Here is a 26,825-nt window from a genome sequence, read left to right on the forward strand (position 1 = left end):
TTCTGCATCCCTAACAATCATACATAATTCTGAGGTCACAGCCAATGGCTGAAGGACTACCACCAGTCATGTGCTGGGACAAAAAGGGGATGAATTATTCTATAGCCAGAATGACCAGGCCGGAGGCTTTGTGGGTTTCATGATGTGGGCCCAGGTAACCTATATGGACCATCCTGACTTATGTAAAAGACAAGATGAGTGTCAGTAAAGGGAATGTATTAGGTTAGATCATATGAAATTACCAATAATCCACCTTTTCTTAATCTTCAAAAATGGCAATTTCATATGGTTCAAACTAATATAATACAAATGTTTATCACACAGAGTTTTGGGGAAATTACACTTACAATGACTACATGACAATAAATACTTCAAGAAAGTTAACAGAAGTACAAGACTTGACATTAAAACTACAAAACATTGTTGAAAGGAATTAAAGAAAATCTAAAATAGTGGAAAGACATCCTATATTAATGCATGAGAATACTTAACATTGTTGAGATGGCAGTACGCTTCAAAGTTAACTATAGATGCAATGTCCTTCCTCTCAAACACTCACCTTGCTTTTCTGAAAGAATTGACAAGGAGATCCTAAAATATATATGGAAATGGAAGGAACCCAGATCAGCCAAAACAATCTTGAGGAAGAATACAGCTGGATAACTCATGTTTCCGGATTTCAAAACTTACAGCAGAGCTACAGTAATTAGGACAGTGTGGTACTGTAATGAGGAAGAACAGAGGGATTAATGGAATAAAGTTAAAAGTCCAGAAATAAACCATCATATTCACAGTCAGTTGGTTTTTCCAAGGGTGCCAAGGCCATTCAATGGGGGAAAGAATATTCTTTTAAACAAATGGTGCTGAGACAAGTGGATATCCTTACACCATATACAAAAATTAACCAAAACATGGATCATAGACCTAAAGGTAAGAGCTAAAACTATAAAACTCCTTAGAAAGAAATGTAGGAGTAATTCTTGGTTATCTTAGCTTAGGCAATCATTACTTTAGATAAAATATCAATAGGACAAGCAAAAAAGGAAACATAAATAAGTTGGACTTCCTCAAAATTTAAAATTTTTAAGCTTCAAAGAATATGATCAGGAAAGGAAAATATAGCCCATAGAATGGGAAAAATATTCTTAAATGTAGAATATTCTTATTAGACATAAGAAATTTGTATGTGGAATATGTAAAGAAACTTTATAACCCAACAATGAAAAGACAAATAATTCAATTTAAAAAGGAAAAAGAATTTAGTAGATAGTTCACTAAAGAAAACACACAAATGGCCATGGGGCCTCTGGATGACTCAGTTGGTTAAACATCAGACTCTTGATTTAGGCTCGAGTCACGATCTTTTGGTTCATGAGATTGAGCCCCACATCAGACTCTGCGCTAACACTACCACTCTCTCTCACTCTCTCTGCCCTTCCCCTGCCTGCATGAGCACACGCGCTCTATCTCTCTCTGTCTCTCTGTCTCTCAAAAAAATAAATAAATAAACATTTTTTAAAAAGAAACACAAATGGCCAATAATCACATGAAACGATGTTCAACATTGTTATTTATTATGGAAATGCAAACCAACACCACACTGAGATATCACTTCATACCCACTAGGTAGCTAAAGTAAAAGACAACAGAAAGTGTTGGTGGGGATCCAGAAAAATTGCAATTCTTACACACTACTAGTTGGAATGTAAAATGATGAAGCAACTTTGGAAAATATTTTGGCAGTTCCTCAAATTGTTAAATGCAGAGTTATCATATGACTCAGCAATTCCATTCCTAGATATATGTACAAGAGAAATAAAAACATAAGTCCACACAAAAAACTTGTATACAAATGTTCATAGCAGCATTATTCATAGTTTCCAAAAACTGGAAACAACCAAAAAACTTGTGCACAAATGTTCATAGCAGCATTATTCATGGTTTCCAAACACTGGAAACAACCAAAATGTATAGCTAGTGATGAATGGATAAACAAAATGGTATAACCACATAACAGAATATTACATCCAGAATGGTATATCCACATAACAGCAATGAGAAGTGAAGTGCTGACAACTGCCATAACATGGAGGAATCATGAAAACATGTGAAGTGCAAGAAGCCAAGCATAAAGAGTATATATTGCATGATTCCTTATGATTCAGTATATACGGCTGCTATGTGCAAAGTGCTATTCTTGGCCTTGAAGATTACTGAATGAGCACAATAAACTTGATCACTATCCTCTCAGGCTTTCATTCTAATGCATGCTGAGAAACATGATTGTGCACATAATTAATAAGATACAATTACAGTTATGCTATGTGCTAAAGAAAGAGAGATAAGTGTAGAGGACTATGAGCTGGTCTGAGAGAGGGCAGACAAGGGTTCACTGAGGAAGTGACTCAGTTTTGTTCCCTGCTGTTTTTGTGCTTCACAATATATTGTAAATATCCCCCCCATTGATTAAAAACTCTGTACACATAATGTTCATGTCTTAGTAATATGCTGCTCATGGTAGTGTCTCAACATCCTCTGGATGATGGACAGTTAGCTTGATTCCATTTTCCCCATTCTGCATACTGATTCAACAAATACCTTTACATGATACCTTTGACCAGATTCCTAATAAGAGTTTAAGGGTAAATTTCTACTAAAGTAATTGCTGAGGCAAAAGATAGGAGCTTTTTAAAACTCTTCATATGTGCCACCAAAATGTTTTTCAGCAAGACTGTAGCTGTTCACACCATGGTGTTCTCACCACACTCCGCAGTGTAAATCAGAAGGCTTTCTTCACTCTGTCCAGTGCTGGAGCCACCCAGCTCTCCTGTCATGCCAGCCTGTAACACAGGGTTGAAAGGAGAACCTCTTCCCAAATGTCCTTAACAGGACACTGCGCTCATTCCAGGGTGAGAAAGCATGCATCTAATTGCCTGTCTTTCCCCTGCCAGCTTCCTAAGTGGAGCTCACACGGATCTCAGTACATCTAGCCATCTTCAGTGTGACCCTGCCTGTCTCTCTTCTCATGTCTTCTTTGATGCTGTTGTTGTTCATTTATTAGCCCTATTATAAGTCATACAGTGATGTTACTGGTTTTAATACATAAAATTCACTCAAATTCTGCTACAACAGGGTTCCAGACAGAATCAGCACGTAGATAACTTGCTTTCAAAGCTGACTACCTTCATTTCTCTAGACCTAAAGAATGAGACCAGACCTTCAAATCTCAGATTTTTGCTCAATAGTTTTGCAGTCTTGGGATCATCTCTCTTAACCTCTCTGAGTTTCTGAAAATGTAGGTAGTCCCAATTTCATCAGAGAAAGGGCTAATTAAATCAGAAAGCATGTCCAAGTGCATTGCCTAATAGCAAGTTCCCCTTTTAGTATTCTTTTTCCAGGTTCTTGTCATTCATGGAATGGAGCATCCACATAGCCTCCCCAGGCCAGGCCCTGGGACTTGTACCCAGATGCACACTGGTTGTCACATAGCTGGCCGTAAGCTGCTGTGTCCACTAGGCACAAACCGTTTGATTCTTTGTGGACACACATAATCAATGCAGGCCATAGTCCCTGAGAAGTGTAACGTCTTCTGGCACTAACCAGGTGGATGTGAAACCCTGAAGAACAGGTTCAGAAAAAGCCTTCAGAGGAGTCCTCAACAGCTGTGGGGAGAGGAAGGGAGTGTCCTGGCTCTGAAGGGTGGGTTGTCTTGGGGAGGAATGTGGGAACAAGAGAAGAGTGCAAAAGCCCCTCTTCTAGTTCTCTACTGGAGTTCTCTCCTTGGGACTTACCATGATAAAAACTTACCTGTTTATCTTTGTTATTATCTCTTAACCAATAGAAAATATGCCTCATGATGGCAGAAATTTTTGTCTATTTTTCTCTCTGCTGAATTCCCACAGTGTGTAGAACATGGTCAAAATTTTTTTACATTCAGTTAGTATTTTTTCAGTGATTGAATGAAGAAGGCAGCTGAAGGGGCAGGAACAAAGACATAAATGTATATTTTTGGAGAGGAAAGATATGGTCTGGTGAGAGCACAAGAGGAGCTCACTGGCTCCAGAGCTTCAAGGGGCTGGCAGACCAGGGGCTTGGGTTGAGGTGCAGACCTCAGCTATGCCCTGAGCCCCCTCGACCTGCACACATTCACATAAATCGTTGCTCCCATCTCAACTGACTCATTAGTCAGCAGAATTTTCCTATGGCATGTGTGGGCTGAGCCACCCACACCCTCAAGGGGAATAGTCTATTACTGTGATTGAGGGGCTGTGCCTCTGAGGCTCACATTCCATTCCATAAGGGATGGAGAATTCTATAGGGAATAGGGAGCCCTGAGGGTGATGCTTCTGACACCTGTCCAGGTGTGAGTTCCCTGACAGGTGTATTGGGTGTGCTATGTGTCTGGCTCAAATCCTCAATGCCAGGCTCATTGCTCTGCTGCACTGCCACAGTAGGAATGGAAATGCTAAGATGGCAATGGGAAATTTGGGGTTGCCAGATTTTCTCTCTTTGGTGCTGGAGTATTAACATTCTGAAGGCTTATTAAAAGGCATTCTAAAGACTTCAGTAGAGCATTTCTCCCAGTACATGTGTTGGCTCCCCTGCTGCCTGCCTGGGGAAATCTGTGGCAGACAGGAGCAACTCTATCTTGGGAACCCCTGCTAAGAGCTCCTTTGGAGAAAAGATGTCTCACATTCCAGGACTGAGCATGTTTGTACACTGACTGCCTTAGATTTTCCTCCCCCCCACCCCGGACCTGCAGGGGGTGGAGGGAGAGTCCCTATATCATCAAACCATGGAATACAAACAGGCTGCATAAGCCAGGGGCTCTCAAGGGTCTGAGTGCCATGGGAACACAGGTGGAAAATTGTGTAAAACATTCTGGCATCTTCCAGAGGAAGACAGATGCTTTTGTGTTTTAGTACGTTATCAGATGAGGAGAAAGATGAGCACTAGTCATGCCCAGGAGACCCCAGCTGGAGAACAGGGGCATCCTCTTGTCTGGCTCTGTCAACTTTTTGTAAAAATGCCCCAACCATCCTGCCAGCCCTGACACAGCAGACCTGCAGGGCAGACTCTCAGGATCCCTGTGCGGTGGTCAACACTGCTCTCTGGAGAAACCCTCACCAGCCATGCCTCTTCATTCCCTGTCAGATTCTCCCTTGCCCCTCCCATGTCTCAGGGAACATGATGCATATATGTCTCTCTCCCTTCCCCGTGTCCTAACATCTCCATTCTTCCCAGGTCAGCTCAAGTCCCTGCCCCATTTCTTTTCCTCTGGCCTTTCACTATACTGCCTTTGCACAGCTCCTACATTACACTCTCCACCTGCCTGCATGGCTTTGGCACCCTCCCCTCCCCTTAGTGCCCCGCACACTTAGGAAGCATATACTTCATCCCCTGGTCTCTTAGATGTGCTAAGTATTCCATGTCTCCCCAACAAGGGTCCCTCCCTGATGGTTAACACCTCCAGAGAAGCTCTGCCCTGAGCAGGTGGGGTTCAATGTCACTGGAAATCTGCCTCACCTCAAAGCCTCTTGGAAGCATCTCCTTGCCCCTGCTGACTTACAGAGGATCTCTGCTGCCCTTACTCCAGGGGAGGGTGACCTCACCTGGCACAAGGAAGAAAGAATATTTGCCTTGCTGCCTCATGTTGGGAGGCATAAGCCTGTGGGCTCACCCCACTTCCCACTGGGTTGACCTATGCTTGAGGTGTTGGCTGTTAATATAAGATAAGGTACTTGGAGAGGCAGGAGGGAGCTATGGGTTGTCAAGCTGGGGCAGCCAGGCTCCCACACCTTCCCAGGGAGATTTGAGCATGAGTGTCAAGGTCCTGGAGAGACAGCTGCAGGCTTTGTAAGAAGGCAGTTCTGGCTGGCCTCCAGCATAGTAACCAGGCTGGGGTGAGGACGCTCAGAGAAACATGCAAGCTGCTTAGGACTTGTTCTTGGGGACACCTAAGAGGGATGCATGTCTCCCTCCCCAGTGCAATGTTGCCCAGGCTCTGGACAAGACAGATGTTGAGTACACAGCCCAACCCAATCCCCTGGAGTGACCCTCCAGTTGGGACAGTTCCACTTTCAGTGTCCTTAGCAAGCTACACTCACTTTCAAGGATTATTCAGAGTTCAAGTAGTTTGCAGTTTCCCAAGCCCCAGAATCCTCCATGGGCATAAGAGTTTGGCTCTCTCCTTGTCCATCTCCCCATCAGAATGAGCTTTTCCACAGGTCAAGAGACTTGAATGTCAACTCTGGGTAGGCAGGGCATAGGCCAGTGAAGACCACATTACTACTTACATGCTGGTCAAGTGAGTGGACAAGAGAAGTTCTGAACAAGAGACTCATGTCATGGAACCTCATTCTATAGATGAAGAGGCAGAGGTGAGCAGCCCTGCCCATCCATCTTTGTTTCACGTAGCACATATTTATTAGTATATTATTTAAAAATAAGCTTACCCTGTGACAGCAATTCAACATCTAGGTACTTCTCATAGAAAGAAAAAATTGGACAAACAATAACTTTCTAAGTGCAAGAACATTTATTGCAATATCATTTTTAATAATGAAAACAGTCATAATATCCAAAAATATACAAGCAGTTGGATAAAAGACAAAGACCATGCATAAGGACCTACAAACCCTGTTATAGCAGGTTATTGACATGCAGAGCCTCACAGTCCATCATCAAGTGTAAAGGACAGCTGTCAAGGAGTGTCACTGCAGGTTCCTACAGGAGCCACACCCAGGACTGCAGGAATGATTGAGGAAACACACACAACATTGAACACAAATGGCGGGCATCCAGTGACATTCTGTATTTTTCAGGAGTGTTTGTTTGCTTGTTTTTAGTTTGAGTTTTTATTGGTGTGTTAATTAGAAAAATTATGCACTATTAAAAAACACAACAGCAAGTGAGAGAGAGCTAGATTTTTTCCCCAAGGTCCCCTATTAGTGGGAAAATCAGGACAGAAGCTTAGGACCATGACATTTCTGTCCAGTGCTTGTCCAATGGGTCCTACTGACTCAGTCAGGGACTCAAAGCTTCCTTCCACCCCAGGTTTGAAGTCCCTTGTCCCTCTTGCCAAACCTCTTCTTAGCAGAAAGACAAGGAAGGGATTAACACTATTGTCACAAATTCCTGAGTGCCTTGTCATTACTGGATACCTACATTGAACATGTTAATCTTCTGTTCATCACATCTGAAAAACGAGTTTAAATTTTCCCAAGCTGAAACTCTATGCTTCACTGTTTGCCTTTTATGCACTTACTTTGCATCACACAGGTTTTGTACATTTCTGGCTGAGATCATTTCTGGGATATTCTTCCTTAATGGGCCTTGTTTCCCATTTTATTCGCTAACTGGTTTTTATTAGTGTATAAGAAAGCTTTGGTTAGTGGGCATTGGTTGTGCAGCTGGCCAGATTTATGTGCTGTCTATCTGATGGCATCCAGCCAGTGATGGCTCCCAAGCCCAGCTGCACTTCAGAATCTCCTGGAAAGTTTGTTAGGAAAAGAGATCCCTGCACCCCACCCTTGGCAAATCTGCTTCAGTAGGTCTAGGGCAGGGCTCCAAATCTTTAACGAGGGTGCTACACAATTCTGACAGTTGCAAACAGTTCCCAAGCAGGCATCAGGAACCACCTAGGCTCACTTTATTATCACCACTGCATCTGCCCTTTGTAGGCAACCTTCTCCTAGCTTGATCCAGATGTTGCTTTAAAATATATCTCCACGTGGATCTCTTTTGATTGACTTTGTTTGGCCCTTGGTGATGCCTTTTGATCTCAACATTGATGTCTTTATTCAGCTCAGGGGAAATGCTCCACTAATACTCAATTATTGTAGTCATAATCACCTACATGCACCCCACAGAACTCCCTGGTTCATCATCTTCATCACCTTTTCCCCTTAGTCCTGGAAGAATTTCAGTATTTTGTCTTCTAATTCACTGGTTTGGTTTTGTTCTTATAGCTACTCTAGTATTCATGGTCTACAATACATTTTTCAAATAAATTGCAGTTGACCCTTCAACAACGCAGGGGTTAGGAACACCAACCCTTGCACAGTGGAAATATGCAAGGTTTTTTTTTAGTTTATTTACTTGTTTTGAGCAAGAGAGACAACGTGAGTGGGGAGGGGCAGAGAGAGAGGGAGGCAGAGAATCCCTAGCAGGGTCCGTGCTGTCAGCGCAAAGCCCAACTCGGGGCTCAAACTCACAAACCTTGAGGTTATGACCCAAGCCAAAATCAGGAATCAGATGCTTAACTGACTGAGCCACCCAGGCACCCCAGAAATTCACATACAACTTTTGACTCCCAAAAAACTTAACTACTAATAACCTACTGTTGACCAGAAGCCTTACCAATAATATAAACATTTGATTAACATATATCTTGTATATCATATGTATTATATACAGTATTCTTACAATAATAGCTAACTTTCCTTATTTATTTTTTTTGGAATTTCTAAACCATGCAGTTCCTTCCACAAGTTTTTCAGAGTGTTGCAAACCTCTAAATTTTTTTCCACTATATTTATTGAAAAAAATCCGTGTATAAGTGGACCCATGCGGTTCAAACCCATGTTTTTCAAGGGTCAACTGTAATTGTATTTTCATCTAACAATAGTTGCATTTTCATTATGCCATGGTCTCTCAAATGAAGATTTCCTACATGTTATTCTGATTTTTGTTTTGTTTTGTTTTGTGGGAAGGATAAGGCCTTGGCATCTGAGGAGAATATTCTCTATTAACTCTTAAAGTTGAAATTTGTATTTCAATGATGGGGTCTTTTTCTATTTTCTGTGATTTTGTCCATTTATTCATTCTCAGAGGGTCTTGGGGACTCTATGTTTATCCAGTAATACTAAAGGGTTGATTTGGGTTGTTTCAAAGTTCTAGGTCCTTTAAAGATCTTTTGGGATCAGACAAAAAGAAGGAAAAGTTAATGTATGTCGGAGTTTAGACACAGATGTAGGGGAAAATTCTAACTCTGGCATTTTCTAGTTGTATGATATTGTATACATAGCCTAACATTTTTTCTTTCATGTTCAGATACATACAGATAACTGTATCATGGGATCATGGGATCGACTTAGGTGAAATAATGCCTATAAAACACATAATACTATTCTTGACTCCAAGTAGACAATCAGTAATTGATGCAGGTTGTCGTGGGTCATTGTTGATGTTGCTATTACTTGCTTCCTGTTTCAGGTAAGTTTCTGACTCCCTTGCAACTTGCTCTGTATGCAGGTACAGTTCATACCAGAGGAGGGGCCTAAGTTCCACCCTTGCACTTTCTACAACATCCCATACCTTCCCAGGTGTACATTTGGGAGAAGGCGGGGCATAGTGTTAGTGCCAAGGAGAACTAGTGGCAACAAAGAGAGAGGCTAACCAAGAAACAGAGTCTTAGAGAACAAACGAATGGTTACCAGAGGGGAGGTGGGTGGGGATATGGGTGAAATAGACCATAGGGATTAAGGAGTACACTTATGATGAGAGCCGAGTGTTGCATGGAAGTGTTGAATCACTAAATTTTCCACCTGAAACTAATATAAGACTGTATGTTAACTAACTGGAATTTAAACAAAAACTTTAAAAATATATATTTCGGTGAATTTCTATTTCTATTCCTATTTCTATTTCACCACCACAATATTTTCCCTAAATTTAGCAGCTTATACTGATGACAAAAAGCATGCTCTTCCAAGCAGATGGTCTCTTTCACCACTCCCTACACACAGGGCTTTAGCTCTGTTTGGGGCCTGATAACCCATGTGTCTTCTGGCCCCTGAGATGAGGTGCAGAGGATATGGCAGCTTTAGGACCTGTGCTGAGGAGGTGTGATGCCAACCCCTGCCTTTTCATTGTCTGTCCTGCTGCATTTTCATGTGATCAAAAGTGACCTCAGCATCTTTCCTCCTCGTGTGGAATTTAACTGCCTGGCTGTGATTTTATATAGTGTAAAATGAAGATGCTGGGTCTCTCATCATGCAAGAAAAAAATCCAGTTCCTCACCTGTGTGGGGAGCATGGCTCCAACTGATATGTTAATGCAAGAGGATGCAGTCCTGAAGCATGGCAGGTGCTTCTAAATATACACTATATGTGGCCCAGTTCTGACTCCTGGAGGCTTTGACATCAAATAAAATGAGATAAGGATTGAAGAGGGAAGCCAGATAACAGATCTTCTCTCCAACAAAAGAGGAGAAGTCAGTAAAATGTTACAGCTTCCAAACAAGGGAAAGGGCACATCATTCCATTGCTTGTAAAGGGGAAACCAGTTTCAAAAAATTAGTCTTCTAGCTCAGTAAGACTCGTACTCTTCCTCAAAGCCAGAGACCAAACTGGACAAAGAAGTTAAAAAAAATTCCAGAAGTTCTCCCAGTGCCCCCAGATTTGGAGAGAAGGTGATTATGGGGTAAATGGGTTAACATGGAAAATACAGGCTAACCCTAGGCAGGGGAGGGGAACCCACCTGTCTTCCTTCTGGCTCTCAGAGAGGCAGAAAGAACTCCAAAGTTCCCTTTAACTAAGGGCTGCCAACTGAATGCCCCAAGAATATGGCACCATGGGAACAGGGCAAAAGAACAAAAATATATAAACTGTAATTCAGCCCTGGAACTGAGACTCTGAGAAGAAGGCAGTTCATGTTGGAAAAGCCAAAAAGGCTATCAAGGAAAGTTTGTCCAATGATAGTAAAGCAAATGGAGTTAAGGGTGAGGCAGAGAGAGAGAAACGACATGGCAAGTAGGCAAATGTAGTTCAGAAGTTATGAAACGGGAGGAGAGCATATAGCATGCAAAGGATGGTTGAAGAAAGTAGACCAAGTGAAAATAAAGCCTGAAGACAAAAAGAATATGCCTGTGAGTCCTTCACACTAGAAAAAGACTACATAAAAATATAAATGAGTTAAAAGATGAAATTAAAATGCAGAGAAGGTTTTGAAGAGAACTCTTACAAAACTGAGTTCCAAAGCAACATCATTAACAAAGCTAACAAATTAACAGAAATGTCAAGGAACAAGCTAGACAGTCAGTTATGGCCATGGAGGAGGGTGGGTTTGAGGTGACCTGCACATTATACCAACCAGAGAAAGGAGGCAGAAATGGAGGGCACACAGAGGAGAGCCAAGACATGGTGAACCGGTGCTCCTGAAGTGGAAACGCCACCAAAGGGGCAGGGTATTTCTTTAAAAATACAACAGAAGAAAGTTTTCATGAACAAACACGGACTGAAACCAATCTGAAAGGTGAACCACATTCCAGGAAACATTAGTACAGAATAAATGCCATTGAAATATTTCCTGGCTGAGTCAATAAACATGAAGGGCAAATGCTCATTTGAAGCATTCAGGTATCTGAAGCAAGGGAGAGAGCTTGCCAGGGCCGGGGAAGATGGCTCAGACTGTTCTCAGGCTGCTCCACAGCAGCAGCCAGAGTTAAAAGACGTGGGATGCGAGAAAGTTCCAAGAGCAATAAAATGTTAGGAATATTATACCCAGCCACGCTGGTTCACAGGGATAACCATCCCAGGTAAAATTACCAAAAATTGGCTGTATCCATGACACACTAAAAGAAAAATCTCATCCCATTAGCATGAACAAAGAAGGGATATGTAGGTCCAGGCAACACCTAAAACCAGAGAACAAATGGTGACAATGGCACATTTTCTGTCTTGTATTTCACAACACAAAATAACAGAAAAGTGAGGGGGGGTGGGGAAAGAAACCAACAACCCAGGATGTAGTGTGTAGACTAAAAAGTTCCAAGGGAAAGAAAGTGTCATTTACCCCAGGCAAGTTTCCCTTTGGTTGTCAAGGCCACAGACAATCTTGGGCTGGCAGGAATCTCAGAATCCAGTGTCTCAGAGACCTTGGTAGCAGACAAGGGAGGGGAGGTTGCTCAGTGATAAAATCCAGTCAGGCAAGCAGATAAAGCAAAGGAAAAGCCTAGCCAGGGAGTGAGAGGTGTTATGAAAAGGACTCAGAGTATCAAATCCACTTAATATAGAAGATTTAACAACAGTGGGAACAGTGCTGTATAATAGAAGGCAAATGCCATTCACCTTGCAAACATCACCAACACAAATCCAGAGAAATCAAGGCAGAAAGGATAAGAATGCTGATTTCCTCACCATTTTGCGTAGAGAATAATTAACATTTTCTGAAATTGAAGCATGGAGTTAAAACACAAAGACGCCAACCTCTTAATGTTTTTCATATTCTTGATCTTAAAGGGCTCTTTTACAAAATAATACCTCTTCTGGAAGGCAACATTTATTTGAAGATCCCAGTTCCTTTCATTTAAATATTATTCATTTTCTTCTCTTAAATTGAAGGAAAATTTACTAAAATACTTTTATATTGGAAATAGTAGATGTCCCTAATCCCATTTTTATTGAAAGATATTTCTTTGTTTTTCCATATGCTCACCTTTTAGAGTCAAAGTGGGGAAAGAGATGTCTGAGGTGAGGGTCACCCAACACTGAAATGGTTGTTGCTTAGCAGTTGAATCTGGGGTAGTTTTATTTTTTTTTATTTTTTTTTATTTTTGGTATTAGTTCCATTCTTTATAATCAATAGACTTCATCTTTACTAAATCCATACAATTTGAGAAAATGAATAAAAAGAAATAAAATGCTTAAAAATGAAGACAGATACAATTTTCTATAATATATAGTTTTTGGTTTTTTTAGATTTTCCAAAAAAGTGTTAAGAGTGTCCTGGTGGGTAAAGGAAGAGTTTATTTCTCCCATGTCTGAAGCATTCAGTTGTGGAGTGGCTAAGTGGCTCAGCCACATGTCCATGGCCCAGGGCTGGCTGCAGGTGACTTAGAGTGACCTGGCTGGGGTGACAGTGGAGGCTCTGCTCCACCTGTCCCCCTACCCTGCAGGTACCCCAACCAGGCATGCCTCTCATGGCAGAGGCAGCAGCACCAAGTTACAAAAGCCTAGTCACACAAGTGCTTCTTCATGCCTCTGCTTGCAACAAGTCTAATACCATCCAGGCCAACAAGGTCAAGTGGTGGAGAAATAGAGTTTGCCTGTTTAGCTAGAGGAAACTCTAGCTAAAGGCACAGAGTAAAATTCATATACACAGGGAGTGGTGACAAGTTAGTTTCAGCATAATGTGGCCAGGCTGCTTCTGTTCAGTTTTCCCATTGAAATCAACAAGCCAGCTGGTTTTAGACCCTACACACTGCTTCCAGTAGGACCCCTTCATACTGAGGGGGAATCCCAATGCCTTCCTCATCCATTTAACCAGGAGCGGTAAGTACAGAGATTTTTATTTCAGAAAGCTTAGCTAGAAGCTACCAGTTTCATTGGTCCAGGAAAATAATTAGAGATGATGCATTTCCAGAAGCAGGACCCCAGGTTCAGGCAAAGAACAATCCAAAGACTCCAGGGAAAAGATTTTGTCTCCAAATAAAGAAAGCCCTGGCAAACCCTAATGCAGATAATGGGACATGGTCCCCTCAATGGCTGGTTGTGAAGGTGTGTGCATCAGAGAGCTGAGGGAGAAGCAGGGATAGGGCTCCAGATGGGATTGCCATTTCAAGGTCACAACATAGATATTTCAGTCCCTGAATAACTTGATGGCTGCTCTGAAACCATGTGTCAGCAAACTAGTAGGGAACTGGGTGCAAAAGTGAATTACTAAATTGTGCAACTTTAGATAATAAAGGTCACTCCTTCAGGATGCAGATATCAGGGACAGGTTGTCTGAAACATCCTTATATTTCTGACCATCACATGTAAATTAGGTCCTAGAAGACAGAAAGAATTTTAGGGGCTCCTGGGTGACTCAGCCGGTTAAGTGTCCCACTGCACCTCAGGTCATGATCTCACAGTTGGTGAGTTTAAGCCCCGCATGGGGCTCTATGCTGACAGATCAGAGCCTGGAGCCTGCTTCAGATTCTGTGTCTCCCTCTCTCTGCTCCTCCCCTACTCACTCTCTGTCTCTTTCCTCTCTCAAAAATAAATAAAAATTAAAAAAAATTTCAGACACAGGGCAATATGTCAGTCCATTCATTCACACACACACACACACAGACACACACACACACACACACACACAATTTTGCACTGAGTTTTATTCCCAGTTTTATTACTTATCTGCCACAAGTCACCTAACTTTTCTGAACTTCAGTGTCATAATCCATAAAATGGGCACAATGCAATAACATAATAATCATTTTACAGGGTCATTCCAAAATTCAAATGAGATGCTGTTTTTAAACTGTCTAGCATATGGTTAGCCCCCAGCTGATGGCAGCTACAATGATTATTAATAAGTAGATGCCAAGGTTAAGAGGAAGGTCAAGGCAAAGATGGGAAAGCAATGTGTGTTGTCAACCAAGAAAGATTTCACTGAAAATTTGGGCAATTAGAAGTGTGCTATTCAAGATACACAGACAGATTTCATGCAGAAACCCAAATTGTATAAGACAAAGAGAGGGCAAAGTACAGGGGAAAGGTCATGAGTGCAGTTCTCAATTAGGCCCTCTGCAAAACAGGGATTGAAACTAGGTTAACTGGGATTGGTTGGATTAATATGCAAATGAGGGATTGAGGCTTGTTAAACCTCATTGTCCCCTTTCCTAGTGAAGAATGCTGATGATTCAGGTGTCATGGTGATGAAGAAGTTACGTCCAGGCTGAGGGCAGCTGGCAAAAAGTTTTTTAAAAAGTCCACGGTTTCTCCTATGAAGACATGCATAAATCCCCCCTCCCTTATGCCCTCCTGACTCCTATTTTAAAAAGAGACACTCTTAGCTAGGTTTGTTTGCTCCATTTTAAAATCTCCTTTTACAATGCTAATACAGCCTCATTTGGGATTCACTACTTGCTTGGACTACGTTTTCTCAGTGTCTCCATGTGCTTGTTCTCAGGGAAGCTAACTGGAGTTGTCTCTGTCTTCCTCTTCAACCTCTGCTACATTCGGATGCATTTAAAGGACAATTAAGCCATGACAACTCACTGATGAATAACTATGCTTTCTGCTAATCTTGTCACGTTGGGCACTGGCTGGAGACACAATTAATACAACATGGCTGAACAGCTTACACATTACTAAGTTGCCCAGTGAAGGTGACAGGGCTGGGTGAACTGCACCTTCATTTTCCAACTTGCTGGGGCTTTCCCAGGGAAAGTGTGGGCCCCAGTGTCCCCATGCATCCACTCTGTGTCACAAGAGCTGAGACTCACACTTGGGCTCAGTCCTCATGCCACGCAGTCTCCACACCTGGGCCACTAGCTCCTGGGTAGAAGCGATTTATAGGAGGCTTTCTAAGATGATGTGTCAGGGCTCAAGGTCAATGAATCGAACAGTGTAGCTTAATAATATGCTGCACCCTGAGATTCACCCTCAACCTCAAAAAGAACTTGTCTTCTGCAATAATAATAGGTTCCAATGGTTGGTGCTTTACCTGGGTTATCTCAGACCACCCTCATAACAGCCTGGGCACAGATGCTCCCACAGAGGGCTCATGCTTGCCAGCTAAGCAGGGTACAACTCCCAGACACCTTTCTGTACACACACACACACACACACACACACACACACCTATTTATATGAGGATTTATCATTTTAAATGTCATTGTAAAATTTCAGAACAACACCTATATTATGCACTTTTCTCAGAAACACTGTCAGTTCACACGGGTCTGCGTCATTCTGTTTAACATCTGCATCACACTCTAGAGTAGATGCTATATTGCTTCAAATTTCCCCTTTATAAAAAACTCTGGAATAAGCAAGCATCTTTGTGTATATATATTTATGTGCATATAAAAGGTTTTTTTTTTAAGGCTAAATCCTAGAAGTGAAATTTCTTCATCAAAGCGCATATACACTTACATTTGAACAGATTGACAACTGCATTTCCCAGAAGCTTCACCACCCTGCATGTAACAATGTCTGTTTCTCCACATTCTTGCCAACAGTGGATATTATTAGTCTTTTTAAATTTTGCAAAATAGAGCAATATAGTGTTATTGTTTATAAAAATATAAAATATAAAATATAGTGTTATGGTTTAAACGGACATTCCCCTTCAGGTTGGGCATCTTTTCATATGTTGTCCTTAAACTGTGAATTTTCTATTAATATCCTTTGCCCATGTTTCTTTTCAATTATTTGCATTTTCCTTATTGATTCCTTTAATATACTTATACATAGTAATCTCTAACCTGCTAAATATTGTTTTTCATAAGTTTGTCACTTGTCAATTTATTAATGGCTCTTTTTTTTTCTAGAAGTTATAATTAGTTTCTGGTCAAATTCTCTGTAAATGTTTTGTAAATTACGCATTGCTCTCCAAAAAAGATTTTATATAGTCTCTTAATTTTTTCACTAATATGTGTATTTTAAAAAATAATTCCTTAGGGGCACCTGGGTGGCTCAGTTGGTTAAGCATCCAACTCCTGATTTCAACTCAGGTCATGATCTTGGTTCATGAGTTCGAGTCCTGCTTCGGGCACTGCACTGACAGTGATGAGTCTGCTTAGGACTCTCTCCCTCTCTCTCTACCTCTTCCCTGCTCACTCTGTCTCTCTTAAAATAAATAAACATTAAAAATAGATTATAAAAAGTAGCTCTTTAATACAATTGATTTATTTATTGCATGGCATGAGTTGAATGTTTCCAAATGTGTAGTCAATTGCTCCAACAGCATTTATTAAAATGCCGTATTTCCCCACTGATTTGAAGGTCTACTTTAATCACAGATGCAGCTACAGACTACCACAAATCTTTGAATCTATAGTAAAATTTACTATTCTATTCAATTAATCTGTTGGATGAGCCTTGTACACGTATCATAATGTTGCAATAATTTGTGAGTTTAACATAGACCATCTATAACTTATTAATCTTCTATGTCAAATGTCCTATTGGTTATTCTTGTGCATTTTCTCTTCCATTTGAATTTCCATGAAAAATATGAAAAGTGAAATGAAAATTTCACTGTTAGTTAATGGGTAAAAAAAAAATGAAAATTTTTTTCTGTTCTGCAAGTTAATGGGAAAGGAGATAACATATATAAATATTGAAATTTTCATTTAGATACATAGTGTCTATTTAGATCTCCTTTAATGACATAAATTTATGTTTTATAATTTTGTACTTTTCTTGTTATAAGTCTTGCATTGTTCTTATAAGGTTTATACCTAGTTATTTTGTTTTGTGCTGTGGAATGCATGGATATTTTTTCATTTTATTTTTCTAATGGGCTACTGCTGATATCGAGGAAAGTACCACATTCTTGTACATTCATTTGCATTGTGCTGGTTTATAAAATTATTTTTATTTATCCTTTCTTGGATATCTTTAGATATGTGCAAATGTTTCCTCTTTCTAACACCATCATTCATTTTAAAACACTTTGTAATTTGTTGTTTAGCTATGTCCAACCTAATGATGATAGTGGGAATTCTGGTCCCATTCCTGCCCTTAATGCAGTCCCATGTAAGGTAATGCTTGCTGTATGTTTCTGATAAGTGTCCTTTATTGAAGAATTGTGTTCCTATCCCTAGTCTATTGAATGATTTTTTAAAATAAGAAATGAGAACTGAATTTTATCAAATATTTAGCCAAAAATACAGATGATCAAATGACTTATTTCTCTGTTAATAGTTTATGTGATGAATTATCTAAAAATTATTCTTGATATAAGACAATCCATTAATCATGAGGATACTAATACCTAACTTTAATTTACCATTTATTATGTGCCAGGTACTATTATAAATACTGTATTAGAAATACCAGGTTTCACCTTATGTATTTCCCAATTATGATACATTATATTTTTAATGAGGTGCTAGATATAGTTTGTTTATACAGTACTGGGGACTCTTGCCTCTATGTCCTGAAGTGATTGGGTATGGTTTTGGTTTTGGGTTTGGTTTCTCACCATTTGCATCTGGGGAATTTTTCAGCCTCATAGAATAGAGAAACTTCTTAATATTTTCTATTCTCTATGCTCTATGACTTTTTGTTAATATACACTTTGTCTTTTTATTCAAGGTTTGGCTTTTTAAATCCCCTATAATCCACTCCAGACATGTTGAAATTTTTAGAGGTACATTTTTTTACTGCTTTAAACTTTTCTATTATTGATTTTCTGTTGTTTCTAAGTTCATTTTTGGTTGTTACACACTGCTGAGAAACCATTTATTTTATCCGTATTTTCTTTTTATTTCAGCTCTCTTGAGGTATAGTTGACAAATGAAAATTACATGTGTTTAAGGTGTAAAACATGTACAATGTGATGATAAATTGACATGACTGATAAATTATAAAAGAATCACAAATATCAGATTAATTAACACATCCATCATCTGACATAAACTTTTGTGTTTGTATATGAAAATTCTTAAGATCTACTCTCAGCAAATATCAAGTATGCAATACAGTATTATTAACTATAGTCATTATGCTATACATTAGATCCCCAGAATTTATTGATCTTTTAACTGGAAGTTTGTACCTGTTAACTAACATTCCCCATTTCCCCAAGCCCCAGCCCCTGGATTCCACTATTGTACTTTCTGGTTCTGTGAGTTCAACTTTTTGGATTCCACATATAAGTGAGATCATGCAGTATTTACCTTTCTGTATCTGGCTTATTTCACTTAGCATAATGGCCTCCATCCAGGATGCCAATAATAGGATTTCCTTCCTTTTTAAGATTGAATAATCTGCCACTATATGTAAACGTTATCACTTTGTACATTCATCAACCAGCAGACACTTAGGTTGCTTCCATGTCTTGGCTGCAAAGAACATGGGAGTGCTGAGATCTCTTGGAGATACCAATCTCATTACACAGAAGTGGGATTCTTAGGTCATTGTACTTCTGTTTTTAATTTGTTGAGAAACCTCCATACTGTTTTCCTTAGTGGCTGCACCAATTTACATTTCCACCAAGAGTGCACAGGGTTTCTCTTTCTCCACATTATCGTCAGCGCTTGTTATCTTTAGGCTTTTTGGTGTATAATATAGTGATTCAACAATTCTACACATTACTCAGCACTCATCATGAAAAGTGTACTCTTAATCCCCTTCCCCTATTTTCCCCATCCCCCACCCACCTCCCCTCTGGTAACCATCGGTTTGTTCTCTATAGTTTAGAGTCTGTTTCTTGGTTTGTCTCTCTTTTTTCTCCTTTGCTCACTTATTTTGTTTTTCAAATTCCACATATGAGCGAAACCATATGGTATTTGTTTTTCTCTGACTGACTTATTTCTCTTAGCATAATATTCTCTAGCTCCATTCATGTTGTTGCAAATGGCAAGCTTCCATTCTTTTTTATGGCTGAGTAATATTTCATTGTATATATAAATCACATCTTCTTTATCCATTCATCAGTTGATGGACACTTTGGCTGCTTCCATACTTTGACAATTGTAAATAATGCTTCTATAAACATAGGGGTGCATGTATCCCTTTGAATTAGGGTATTTGTATTTTGGGGACAAATACCCAGCAATGTCATTACTGGATCATAGGGTAGTTCTATTTTTAATTTTTTGAGGAACCTCCATATTGTTTTCCAGAGTGGCTGCACCAGCTTGCATTGCAGCCAACAATGGATGAGTGTTCCTCTTACTCTACATCCTCACCAACACTGTTGTTTCTTGTGTTGTTGATTTTAGCCTTTCTGACAGGAGTGAGGTGATATTTCATTGTGGTTTTGCTTTGCATTTCCCTGATGATGAGTGCTGTTGAGCATCTTTTCATGTACCTGTTGGTCATTTGTATGTGTTTCTTGGAGAAATGTCTATACAGATCCTTTGTCCATTTCAAGTTATTTGGGGTTTTTTGGTTTTGAAGATTTGTTTGGTTTTTAGTGGTTTTTTTGTTTGTTTGATTTGGGTTTTTTTGCTATTAAGTTGTATGTGTTCCTTATATATTTTGGACATTAGCCCTTTATCAGATATGTTTTGCAGATATTTTCTCCCATCCCATAGATCGCTTTTTCATTTGGTTGATTACTTCTTTGCTGTGCAACATCTTTTTAGTTTGATGTGGCCCTGTTTATTTTTGCTTTTGCTGTTTGTGTTTTGGTGCGAATTCAAAAAAAAAAAAAAAAAAAAAAAAAACAAAACATTTCCAAGATTGATCTCAAGGAGCTTTTCCCCATGTTTTCTTTTTGAAGTCAGTTTCGGGTCTTACACTTAAGTGTTTAATTCATATCTAGATTAATTTTTCTGTGTGGTATAAAATAGGGATCCAGCTTCATTCTTTTGCATGTGGATATCCAGTTTTCCCAGCATCATTTTTTGAAGAGACTATCCTTTCCCTGTTATGTTTTCTTGGCCCCTCGTTAAAGATTAATTGACTGTACATATATGGATTTATTTCTGGGCTCTCTATTTTGTTCCACTGGCCTATCTGCATCTATGTATAAGGATTTACATGTCTCAAATATTAAGTTAACTTATTTCCGTATTTCTTATTTTCTAATCAATACAGGGAAGGCTGTATCTTTCATCTGAACTCTACTTTAGTTATATCTAGAAATTTTTGTGTGTGTGAGATATATTCTAATTTGGTTTGTAACTTTAGTTTTGATGTCTTCCTTAACACAAGACTAGATATATTTTACACATTTTCTGTGGTTAATTTTTAATTTATTAAATTATAGTAAAACAAGATGGTCTGTCTGCATGAGTTCTGATTTTTGGTAACTGAGATTTTTAGCATTAAGTTTCACAACATGTGCAATTTTGTGAATGGTCTCTGGATTTAGAAAAGAATGTAAATTTTTATGGGGTACAATTATATATTTGTTCACACTCTATTCACACAAACAGAAACATGACAATATTTATTTTATTTTTTAAATTCCCAACTTCCTTCATTATTTTTGTCTGTTTATTTCTGTGTGAAATATATTGTCATGCCTTATAATTATGGATTTATAGTTTGTGTTTCTATCTGGTTTTGCTATGTCTTGAAGCTATGCTTTTCATGCATAAATTGCTGACTCTCATTTCTTCTTGTAGAATTACTAGTTTCACCCTGGGGTAGGACATGATGGAACACAGTTTCTTGGTTGCTTCTGTGAGTTGTTGTCTGTTAGCAGCTGTGGAAGCTATGGCTTGGCTCACTGCTCCAACCCTTGCTACTTCCTGCCCAGAGAGAGTAGAGAGATCTATTTCACACTTAGGAATTTCAATCATTTTTTGTCTGACATTAATATTGTTACACCACATTAATTTATGTTAATATTTCCCTGCTACAGTTTTTCTAATTTATTATTTCCAACTTTTGTCATGTTCTTTTGTTTTAGGTATGTTACTAGTAAACTTCAGTTTGATAGTCTTTATCATTTCATAGAGAATCTACCTTATTCACATTAATAATAATAGTCCATGTGTTTAGATTTATTCTTGTCATTTTATGTTTTCCATTCAATAAGGTTTTTTTCTCGTTGTAGTTTTTCCATTTTTCTTTCCTGCCTTTGTTGAATTGATTCCATTTTGTTTGTCAGTTTTTTCTTCTTATAAATCAGAATTTATTCTCCATTTTCTCATGGTTGGACAAATTTTTGACAACATATGTATTGTTCTATTGTTTTCTGAAGAAAACCAACCTCTTTAATTCTATATGTGGAATTAATTTTAAAGTCACTATTATTTTATACTCAACTCTATTTTAATAGTTTCTTTGTTTAACACTCTTTCTTAATTGCCATTTCTCTTTCTAAGATACTAAAAGAAACTACTGTTTTTGTTTTTTTTTCTATTCTCTTCACAACCCTCTGACACCAAATGTGTGGATTTTCCACCAAGCAATTGTCCAATTCTCAGCAGAATTGACTTGTGCCCCAGACCAGGTATCTCACAATTTAACCCAATTCTGACACGGACCATCTGGAGATAGAGAAGATCCCTCAGGTTAAGGACTCAGTTCCACAGGCTTCCCCCTCCTCCAGATGTCAACCACAAATCCAGGTTATCACCTATGCTTGTGACCAACCAGCTATAAATAAAGGATTCCCATGACCCCCTCCTCAGGTTCCATAATTTCCTAAAATATTTCACAGAACCCAGGGAAACAGTATATTTACTATTATCAATTTATTATAAAAGGATACAGTCAAATGGAAGAGATGTATATGACAAGGTTTGGGGGAGGAAGTTCTGGACACACCACTACCCCAACACATAGATACATTCACCAACCCAAAAGCTCTTCAAAACCCTTTGGTCTGAATTTTTATTCATGCTTCATAATGTAAGCAAGATTGGTTAAAGCCTCAAGCCTCTCTCTACTTTCTGGGGTAGGGACAGGGAGGGGTGGGACCTTCCAATCACTTGATTGGCTCCCCTAGCAAGCATCCCATCCTTGGTGTCTTTCCAAATGTCACCTCATCGGGTGCCTGGGTGGCTTCGTTGGTTGAGTGTCCGACTTCAGCTCAGATCATGATTTCACGGTTCATGAGGTCAAGCCCCAAATGGGGTTTGCTGCTGTCAGCCTGTCAGTGCAGAGCCTGCTTTGCTTTGCATCCTCTGTCTTCCTATCTCTGCCCCTCCCCCACTTGTGCCTTTCCCCCCAAAAAAATAAATATTTTTAAAAAAGAAAAAACAAAATAAAAAAAAGAAACAAAAGTCACATCATTAACATAAATTCAATTGTGGTTGATAGGGGCTTGTTATGAAAAAAGATGTTCCTTCACCTTTATCACCCCAGAGCCTGATTTGCTATGGTCATTTTCTCCCTCTAACTCAAGAAATGTTTGGCTGGCATACTCTTAAGAGGGTCTACTCACTAAGAATATAGTTCCAAAAAGAGCAGAAGCAAATAATGCTGTTTTATACTCAAGTTCCAAAATGCCACCACAGTCAATTCACAACACAGAAGTTCTGGCCCTAAGTCTGCACGGGTTCCCTTCCCACACCCTTCCTACACAGCTGCTGTGTCTGTGCGTATTCACATCTGCCAGGTACTTGCACTCTGGCTTTGCAGATGTTGTCAGTTTGAAGTGTTTGAATAAGAGTGATGCCCACAGCACAAGTTCAATTTCTATCAGCTTCATATCAATTTCATATCAGCTGATCGTATCAGCTATCAATTTCATATCAGCTGATCACAGATCTTGATAAAGGGACCCCTATTGGGGTGACCTCTTCTACAATTGCTCCACTCCATTACCATATACGCTTTGAGACCAGACCCATCAGAGGCGCCATGAGGTAGACCAAGACAGCTTTCCTTCTGGTTGGTTATGTGGAAAAAGTTCAAATGCTACTGCAATATTAAGTTTTTTGCTTAGGCTGATGGCTAAGTTGTCCATCATACTGATGAGGCTACTCTCCTAACTCCAAATATCCTGTCCTTCCATGCCATGACCAGATATTTCCTCTTCTCAGAGTGCCTTGGTCCTTCCTGCCAAGCCACACAGATTCTCCCCAGACTTCTACGAGCAGCCAATGTCATGCTCATTCATGAAGTCTTCTGGAAATGACCCTACACATAGTCACTTGTCTGAATTCCTGAAATAGTCACCTAATTTTTTTAAAAATGCCTGCCTACCTAACTCATGTTTAAATCTCTGCCACTAAAGACTAAGCTCCCTGAAAGCAAGGACACTGTCAATTGTCTTTTTTCTACATATTTAGCATCAAGCATGACTCCAGGTGAGGAATAGGCTTCAGTATGTTTTGCATAGGGATACAAATACCCTGATGCAGAGAACAAATTCAAGAGCTGAACAGGTGTAGAAATGTGGGGTTAGCATCAGGGTCTCTATGTCAAAGTCAAGAGTCCAATGCTAAAGTCAAATCCAGGAGATACACAAGCCTAGATACAAGAGAGTTTGGCAGACAAAGGGTAGAGTAGTCTGGAAAACCCCTTCATCATGCCTCCATGTAAACTGTCTACTGTGCTTAAAGATCTCACACAGAGGGGCCCTGAACCACTTTGCTGGCCTTTGCAGCTGTCACCATTGAAGTTCCCATTCCTATTTGGTTCACCCCTGTGTATTTACTCATTACAGGAGCAAACGTTGTTAACATGTTCCCCTATCATTATGCCCAGAGATACCACATCCATATTGGCTTAACACGTGCATGTAACTGGCACATCTCCTCAGTTCTTGCAGCTCCATTCCCAAAACCAGTCAGATTATCAAAGGACCAACACCACAGCCCCTTGCATTTACTACCAACAAGTGCTTATTACATCGCTTGCTGACCTCCAGTTTGTGAGCAAGAAGAAGGCACCGAATCACTGTGTCTTTTTTTTCTCTTTACATCCCACGAGCATGGCATGATGGTGTCCAGCCCAATACCTGGGAAAGCACCTCACTCATTTATCAGCGTTAAATATCTGCTCAATGGAGAGATGGAGTCTGGTATAATTCTCATTCTCAAAATAAATTTTGAATTTTCTAGCCCACTTTTATGTACAGAAAATTCTTCAATAATCCCTTCACCTGGGCCCACCAACATCTGTCAAGCCTCACTGACTTGCTTCTATCAGACCTTCTTTCCCAAACTGAAGATGAGTCCATGGGGAGAACATCTACTTAGAGACAGAAAGGGGAAGAGCACCCAGAGACAGAGACGGCAAAGGAGTGGTCAGAGGAGCCAAGGAAACTGGAAAGCATGTGAGTCCTGGTGTACAGACAAGAAAGGATTACCAAAGGCAAGGTGCCCATCAGCCATTTCAGGAGAACAATGGGTTTAATAATGGGGGAGTCACTGACATCCTCTAAAAAACAGTGTTGGTAGAAGTTGGGGACAGGTTTCTTCTTGCAAAGGAATGAGCGGTGGCTGGCTGATGAAAAGCAGAATAAAAAGATAACATGTTCAAGAGCTGAAATAAAGGTAAGAATAGAATTATGGCACCATGTTAAAGAGGAAATAGGATGTGTAATAAAATGAAATAGCAAATGTACCCTCAACCCCACTGGAAGACACTGATCTTAAACCCTGTTGTATTCTGATGTGACTGCTGTATGCAGTATTGGAGGATATGGGCTTTCCAAAAGGAAACTTAGAGAAAAGGAAGAGTCAACCTGTGGCACTCAAGCATTATTTTATTAGAGGAGTAAACAGATAGCTTAAGCAAATGGCCAACCAGTTGAATACAGTGCACAGAGGCGTTTAGCTGACACAGTGATTTTTAATATATGAATACCTTTCAGGTAAGATAAGAGCACTCTTCTTGGAAACAAGCCTTACTACTATCCATTGTATTAGAACATCTGCTTAGTTTATATATGTATGTTATTTGCTTGGCCAACCTTGAAGGCATTTGAGCTTTGGGACCCTACCTTACAGGATCCAAGGAATGAAAATGTAAGTATTGATTAGGTACCTTAAGGTATTCCATGACTGAGAATTTAGACTGGGGTGGGGTGAAGATAAATATAAAAGAGATATTTATTCTCTTAAAACTAACAAAATACAAAGGACCAGGAGGAAGGGGGAGTGAGGGTCTTCTCTCTGGTCCTGGTCTGAGAGTCAGCAAAGTAGCTGCTTTTTTAACTGCATGCTTTCCAGCCATCCCTGGGGCATGGGTAAAGTATGGGAAGCTCCAAAGAAGGGGTTTTCCTGGAGGGTAGAGGTAACTTTTGGTATCATAGTAAGTATGCCAAAGTGAATAAAGGGAGCATCACTGGGGTTTCTATGGTGCTGGCAGCTTACATGTTTTTCAAATACTGCCTTTCTTGCAAGGAACTCAAAGTTATACAACTACCACAGAAGGGGGCCCAGTGTGGAGGGCACACTCTGTATTCCTTACTATGCCCTTCTTTGCCCAGTACCAATCCTTTCATATCCTTAATATGATCATTAATACCCAGTAAAAGATGACTGGTAAAATTTTTTTTTTAAGATCCTTTTCAGTTACTGGTGTCTGGAAGGTTGATGCAGCCATCAAACTTCTGGGGGATAAAACTTTTTATAGCAGATAAAACTTCTGGGGGAATTTCCTTTCTTGGGCCCCAAAGAATAGGCAGAGCTATGGTTAGCCAGGTCTCAGCCACTAAAGGACATCTGGTCTACCACTCTGCATACTTAAGCCCAGAGTAGCATAAGTCAGGGATTTCTGGAGAGTCTCAGGGAGAGATAGAAATGTCTGAGCTTGAAATCATTGAAGCAAAGAGCCTGAAGCAAAGGAGGAGAATCCACCTTAATTAGTGTGACATGGAGTGGTGGGTTCTGTTACATTCCAGCTCAGACTTTCAAAGGGCCTTTCCCTTCATATCATGGTTACTCTGAAAAGGTGTCCAAGTGTTACACCCTCCATTCTGGCCAAGGGGCATGTGGGTTTCATGGTTTGACAGAGAGTGTTAAAATGGTATGGTCCAATAAATGGGAACTGGGACAAATGAAGGGTGGGCGGCATGCCAGATGTGGAAAAGAGTGACTCCAGTTTGGACATATGACAAGCAATAAGCTAACCACTTCCAGTGTTACCACACTTCCTTTCTTCCACACACTTTCTTCCAGTGACACCACAAGAGACAATTCTGGCTCTGATGTGCTTTGATGTGCACCCTAGTCTTTTTCTAGAGGCAGATTTCAATATGCACAAAGCATATTCACACACACTTGCACGCACACACACACACACACACACACACACACACATACACACACACCAAGGAAATTCACCCAAAGTAAAATGTTTAGAAATCACAATAATGTAGTGAACAAATTCCCGGAAATAGACTCTGAGATCAGTGGAGGAATGTATGGCATGTTTTGTGGTAGGCAAACTGGCACTCAGAGATTGTGTGTGATTCCCACACTTACTGCTCCACAGGACTCAGGATCTTTAAGTTCTGGGTTCATGGATCAT

The sequence above is a fragment of the Panthera leo genome, chromosome C1, assembly GCF_018350215.1.
Source record: "Panthera leo isolate Ple1 chromosome C1, P.leo_Ple1_pat1.1, whole genome shotgun sequence".
NCBI classification, from domain to species: domain Eukaryota; kingdom Metazoa; phylum Chordata; class Mammalia; order Carnivora; family Felidae; genus Panthera; species Panthera leo.